The 7,724-nt window shown below is 32.6% G+C and overlaps 1 non-coding gene across 1 annotated transcript; it reads left to right on the forward strand.

The window, feature by feature from the left end:
- The first annotated feature begins 4,563 nt into the window (after nt 1-4,563).
- On the forward strand, nt 4,564-4,752 carry LOC150103992 (U2 spliceosomal RNA). The gene has a single exon (XR_016548736.1). It is a non-coding gene; the product is annotated as a U2 spliceosomal RNA (small nuclear RNA).
- Nucleotides 4,753-7,724: the final 2,972 nt, after the last annotated feature.

Genomic DNA, 7,724 nt, shown 5'->3' on the forward strand with positions numbered 1-7,724 from the left:
AACTGTTTTAATTTTATCCATTAACTGGGCTTTTGTATTACTGGAAGTGCGATTGGTGTCTTTTTCAACTGCGCCCCATACAAAATAATCCATGGGGTTAAGGTCTGGGGAGTTTGGAGGCCAAACATTTGGACTGGTGAAGTCGTAGAAATTTTCAGACAACCATTTTTGACTTTTCCCAGAGGTGTGGCAAGGGGCCGAATCCTGCTGCCATACATACGGCCTACCATTGCCTACCCTTGTTATCCAGGGCTTGACTACAGTTAGCAACTCCACGAACAAAGCCCGAATTCCAATGCCAGGGTTCTTCAACACCTGTTCCTGCAGATTTGCGAGGAATTCTGCTGTACGAACGCAATCAGATCGTCTGCTAGGGATCTTTCTTCTTGCTACATCCTCGTAGTCACCATTGCAAGTCTCTAGTTCATGCCTGATTGTTTTTACTGTATTCAGGGAGCATTGGGCAGCAGTTGTAATATCCTTATTTTGATGGCGGGCACGAATCATCATGATACAAGTTATTCTCTTCCATGATTCAGGTGGGTTCCAGCTATCCATCCTTTCTGACATCTTGTATATGAATGAAGAAGGGTCCAAACTTTTAAATGAAGAGAAGTGTGTGTTAATACATGTAACTTACGGAAAAATATAATTAATTATAAATATGTCAAATTTATCCCGAACACCCTGTATATATATATATATAACCAAGGTTATAAAATTACGGTAACTATAATATATAATGCGAAATTTACAAAACATTTAGAGAAGTTATCTAATTGTTCTAACTTAGCCGCGCACATCATTAATCTTGTAATGTTCATTCCTTTTACACTAAAACAGCTTTACAAATTTTCCCTGCAAATGCAACAATAACTGAAAACTAAACAGATTCCTCTCAAGCCTTCGACTATTCTATGTAATGATATTTTTAATTTTAGCTCTCTTACTTGAGGGAAAAAAAAAAAAAAACTACACACGTTCTCTATCTAACCAACAGATGGTGATGACTCTTGTCCGGAGTGATTTGTCTTTTCTTTTTTATTATTAAGATATTAAGAAACAAATTGAAAAATAATGTTAATTTAAAACAACAAAAAAGTGAAATATTAAAATAATAAAAAGCCCTCTAAAATTCATTTATAACAAACATAACGTTGTTTAGCACTTTTAAAAAACATTCTTGACTGAACAAAAAAAGGGGGGTGGGGTGGGGGGGTTCCAGATAGAAAGAAACATTAGAAACCCTCCTATTGACGATCTAATATTAGGTAATTGTTCTAGCAATGAACGGTGTTTAAATGATTTGTTTAATTATAAAAATACGAATTTATGTGACATCTTCAGAGTGTTTGGAGCAATTAGCTACACTTGGAATGCATCAAGCAGTTTGAATAGGTAGTGTTCGGTACATTACAGCTGGCGATGTACAAGTGATAGCACAGCGTGAAGCTAGTACATGCTGCCTTGTTGTGTCAATTATCGTCATGTGGCTTGCTGTGTAAATGATTTCACCGCTGAGGATAAAGAAAAGAGAACAAACATTTACCTCAGTTTTCTAAAGAAAGAAATTTAAAAGAATTCGTCGTCTGTGTCATTAATTAACTTTGTCGTAATTTGCGTGATTGTGTTGTTTTCAGTTTTCTAACAAGAAAACTGCCAAATAGTAATTGTTTCAAATCAATAACGTTTGTTTCAGAGTGAGCAGTTTTCTTTTCATTTCTATTCTTTTTTCCCCGCATATAATTATTTACTTAGTTCTTCTTTTTTTTTTTTGAGTTTGCTTGATCTACTATTAATGAGTATCTGTTTAATAACGAGGTTGGTCTATTTTACATGGTCATTAGTAGGAGATGCTGCAGTAGAAATATTCTCGAAAGAATAGTCAAGTATACGTTCAATCTTGTGTAGGCATGTTCTGAATAGTTTTGCCATTTAGTGTACATAATGATTTGTCTTTTTGTCCATTAAAATATTTTAAATTGTCATACGGCTATTTAAAACTGGGTGAATATCTATCTTCCCAGAAGAGGGAGGGAAAAAATTAATCCTAATATGTAAAATAAAACAAGTCAAGAAATATACAAGAAAATGCATATTAGAAAAAATCAAAAAATAAACGACACGTTAATTTTTATTAACCACCTTACCGGCCGTTATGGATCAAATACGCATCCGCATACGCTTCGTATCCATCCTATATTTCATTGTTGTAACAATGGTATTATAAATTTAATAATAAGCACTTCGCATCCATGATAACGTGAACGTCTATAGACGTCTTGGCCGGTAGCGTGGTAAATCTTAAAAAAGGGGGCAATATGTGCAAACATTTGGTGTTACTTTTCATCACCTTTCGTTTTGCTTTTTCTAATGCTCATAAAGTCCATCAATGTATTCTAAGAAACATTTCCATTTTCCCTTCCAATACTTCTTTGACTTCACTATCATGTTAAGTAAACCAACAACCATACGTGCCGTTTTATATCTATTTTTGCTTGATTGTATATTCATATCCTTAGCTGATGTCTAATACTTCGATATCAGCAGTAACATTCCCAACCGGCTTTATTATATAAGAGCCTTATCTCAATCCTATTAACTTAATGTTACTAATGTTGTCGAACCACCTTAACGATCTTTGTTCACCATTTTGAATTTCACAATTCATTTGTGGGCCATTCTTTAATTTATAACCTTTTTTTAGCAAACTGTGCTAATATTCGGCAACTGTCGAAGATTTTATTTCTTTTGGCTATAAAAATTGTTAATTAATGTTCATTAATGGTGCAGTCCGAAATGAAAAATGACGTGTTTACTTCCTCATCTGCACAAGACACACGCAGAAGCAAAGCAGTCAACTGGGAAGAATAGTTTACAATCTTACTTTCATGCTAAGTGTGATAGTCTTTACAATGCATTAATAATATGCTGTATTATTCGTAAACGCTCTCTCTCTCTCTCTCTGTGTGATTTTTCGAGATCACCAACATATACTTTGTTGTGTGAATCAGGGATTGGTAATAACTTCACTGAACTTCATCAGAATGCCGAAGGTTTGGATACAACTTAAGAATATTTTTGCGTGAGAAACTTTGCGATTGTAAACAAGCCCGTCTGTCACACTAAATATTGCAGTGTTTTCAGGAGATATAAATTCAAGAATGATCTGTTTTACAGCATTACATTATTCATAATATTATAGATACATTACTCAATTACTCGCACTTATATATCACTATAAAACGATCGTCTTAAAATGTATTCGTTTAATACATTTGATTAAACAAAATACTTCTTAAGAGAATTTTTTCTAAAATAATCATTAATGGAAATAAAAGAGCAACTACAAAAATTCTACTGATAGGAGAATTAGGGAACTGATAACCACTGATCGGAAAAGAATAATGAGAAATATGATATTTTTATATTTTGATTAATAATTAGATATATTTCATTTACTATTCATTTCCTTCTATAATACACTATTTAAATTATTAAAAGTAATTAAAATTTTTAAAAATTTCCTGAGTTAACTTAAAATGATTTAATTTTCTTTAAAATATAAAAACACCTTTCCATATTTAGTATACAGGAGTTACATAAGAATTAATCGATATTAATACGCTGCTGTAGTCAAACAATCTCAGTTATAACGATGAACTTATTTCTTGATTACTAGTATTAATAAAAGACTATATTTTGTAAGCCAGCCAAGTAAAATAAAATTAGTCAGTGAAACGTTGGATATTAAACTGTTATTTACTTGGCTAGCTTACAAAATAGTCTTTTATTAATTATTAATCTCAGTTATATATTTCTAATTTTTGGTCTGTTTATATAATAATTCCTGTCTGACTGTGCTGTTTGTTTTCTTTTCTATCCAACTTGTTCTATTTATATTTATTTTTCTTAAGCATTTCATTTCAAATGCTAGAGATCGCATCCGTTTCTAAAAATTTTTAAACTGAAAGAAAAATGGAAGTTCTTTATCATAGTATTTTTTTTTTTAAATTCTGAAATGCGACAGTGCGTATCATGTGGGTAAATTACTGGCATAATAATGTAGTCAGCTTGCCATGCCTCTGCTACATCCTTTGGTCCACGGCTCTTTATTGTTTTTTCAGAAGCATAGGAAACCAGGCGTAAACATCTTTTCAAAACTCAGAAATAATTATTTTTCTACATCATAATTTCTCGCTCATTCGTTTTGGTAAATACATTCATAATTATTCTCTGTATTTCACAATTTAAAATAAAACTTACATTAATATTTTATTGTGTAATCTGACGAAATATGTGATAGTTGTTTGGTTGTGATTTTTACACTGTATTGTTTTATTTTAAATAATTTTTTTCTATAAAATATAATGAGAGTTTAATTATTTTTTCATGAAGAATATTATAGATCCAAACATAATTTATAACCATATATTGAAAGAAACTTAAAATTAAAATTTGCTAGAGAGATAATGAGAATATTAATATTAACTTTTTTACGCTTTTCATTTAACTTTATGTCTACTAAGGGCGAGTATTGTTTCGTGAACAGGTACTATGTTTTTTTCTATCTCGGCCTTTTGGCTAAAAGCAAATTATATTATATTTTCTTATCAGCTTAATATCTGATATGGGCCCCTCATCGAGACTCATCATGACTTTTTTTTGGAAAGTGGTGAAGGGCATGGCGCTTTCTCCGCCTTTTCTTTGAGTTGCCTGGTATTGTACTACCTCTATTGCTTCTCAGAGCATTTGTGAAGTGTAATCACCTATAAATCTGATTTATAGGTCATGAACTCAGGGCAGGAGCATATCTTCATCTTTTATTAGTGGACTGATTAGGTTTCACGAGCTGTTCATAAACCATACAGAAACCTCAAAACAGCAACAACCCTGTATATATGTATATATCGTTATAATTCTATATTAAAATATTAAAATCATCATAAGTGACCTTTGGTTAAGTGTATAATTGAATGTTATATAGAGTAAAGATAACATAATGGAGGATATTATATAACATTTGTATTTTATAGCCCAATATGGAAAAATTTAAATTTCTAAAATTTACGGAGCGTTTACGAGAAGGTTATGTTTACATGAGACCTGGTAATTTTTTCTACATTTCGCTATAAAATATAGATGGGTCCATAATACCCTCCTTTCAGTATCTTTCTTAAAAAATACATTGAAATGAACAGTCTTACAAGGGACCAGAAGGCACGCCTGCTATTTCAGCAGGAAAAAAGCTCACAGGAGAGCTACTAGGAATTTCCGGATGGGCTGTTGTGCGAAAGGGAATAAATGATTTTTTTTTATTCATTCAAGCGTCATTTTTATTCATAAAATGCGATTATTGATAATGTTCCTCCAATTCGCTCTGCAATGAGCAGTCCTCCCCACACCCACCCACCCACTCCATTCAGACTTGCAATGCGCATAATGTGCAATTGTATATGAGCTATGAGCTACTTCGTCTCTATTTGTTTACTTTTTAAGTCGCTTTGTGGCCGCTAAATAATATTTTTATATGTTATTTTAATATGCTAGTGTTATGGGGTGTTATATACAGTAATAATGTAAACCTAATCGTAAACCATATCAGAAAACTGATAACAATGAATGACATTAAAGATGCAATATTTTTAAAATAAATAAATATAATATATATAATATAAGACGGAGATGTGGTGATTGATTCATTCAATCCAATACCCCTTGGAGGGTAATGAATGGCAATGCTATAGCCAATATATAGCCAATGAAGTTCTAACTGAGACTCGGCTATTGCTGTTACCCTCCTGCCATGATCAGAGCTTTAATTGCTCAATAACACCTTATCCACACACTGTCCTCTACAGATAACGGGGAAGATGAAAAGCATTCTTGTTTCGCCCCTTTAAGCCAGTCCTTATAAGGACAATATAATATAAGGATATCGTAAAAAATCTTTTCGCCATCCCATGGTACAATGTACTTCAGATTTACGACATTTCATTGGTTGGAGTAACATAAAAATGCATAATATCATATTAGTATAATGCGAAAAAGACAATAAAAAGGATGTTCTTAATGAATTAACTTCAAAAAGAATTTTTTCAATAAATCTTTCATATTATTCAATAATTTGTTTGCAGGTCGTTGTCAAGTAATTTCCAGCGTCTATTTTTTCGCCTCTGAAACATGGATTATACACCACACAAAAGTGCATATTCCTTGCTTCCTACTGAAGACATCATTCTTGATGTAATGCAGGGATGGATATTACGGTTGGGTGGATCAATCGACCGTGAGATGCGGTGATTGATTCATTCAATCCAAAATACCCTTGGAGGGTAATGGATGGCAATGCTGTAGCCAATGAAGTTCTAACTGAGGCTTGGCTATTGCTGTTACCTCCTGCCACGATCAGAGCTTTAATTGCTCAATAACACCTTATCCATATACTGTTCTCTACAGATAACGGGGAAGATGAAAAGCATTCTTGCTTCGCCCCTTTAAGCCAGTCCTTATAAGGATAAGGATGTAATGCATATAATGTGGAAAGTTGAGTGGACTTAGCGCAGGATGCTAGCTCGGTTTAGTGATGAATAACAGATTGCATTTGTATGCCTGGAAATGATAGTGCACTTTACGGGTGTTAACAGTGAATGCTGTCAGGTTATCGGAAAAGTCACTGTGGAAGATTTTTTTATTAAAATCAAAAATCGTAAAAAAAAAACATGGTGGATACATTATCTTTATTTCAGTTTAGCTTTTGATTATTATATTCAAAACTAATAAAAACAAGCTACTGTTTGGTGGATTTGTGCATTAATAGCGTGAAAAAAACATTGCATTTTCAATCCGTATCCAATATCCAATGCAGACGAACTTTGGATCTCGATAAATAGTGAAAAATGGTGCGATCACCAAATTAAACTCTGCTTGGAAGTTGCATCAGAATATTGCCATTTAGGTAGATTTTATCGAAGCGTGAAGTAGAATTAATTAAGAAAGCAGATACTACTTCTCCTTTGGTCCTTTATATAGATACATATTATATATATATATATATATGGGATTCGAACCAAAATATTTGCAATCATAGAAAATATATCATTTTTCTATAACCTATCGAGGCCCACGTTAGAAAGGATGGAGATAGTATAAATGCCATTAAGTTTTAGTTTATTTGCTAAAAAAAATATTGTATGATTCTGAACGACCACAGTCTCTTTTTCACTGAACGTTAGCATCAGTCTAGTGACAACTCTCTCTCTCTCTCGTTTGCTGGAAGAGGAAAAAAAGTCACGTAACTTTTAAATAAAAAACCCAATTGATTCCATTTCCGGTCTTTAATGGGATGTGTCCTAAAAAAAAAAAAAAAAAATAAAAATAAAAAACAGTGCATTTTGTCCCCCCCCCAAAAAAAAATAAAAATAAAATTCACATAGCTTAATATGAGAATTTAAAAGATATTAAACAGCAAAATATTTCACATTCATATTTGACTGCGCTCCTGATACATTAAGTGGCCTTTACTTAGGAACACCGTCATATTGACGAAAATGGAGAAGTGTTCCATACGGCGCAGATCAGTTAGGGCTTTTGTCATTTAAAAAGAAGTGAAGTGATGGCGAGACGGAGAAAAATTTCTAGATTTTATATAAATTGAGGGGATGAGGAATGGGAGTGGAAGTTAGTTTGAAGAAACGAGTTCCTAAATAGAAAGAAAACTTTCA

Source organism: Typopeltis vanoorti, chromosome 8, assembly GCF_054136105.1.
Source record: "Typopeltis vanoorti isolate ZY-2024b chromosome 8, IOZ_Tvanoo_1.0, whole genome shotgun sequence".
Lineage (NCBI taxonomy): Eukaryota > Metazoa > Arthropoda > Arachnida > Uropygi > Thelyphonidae > Typopeltis > Typopeltis vanoorti.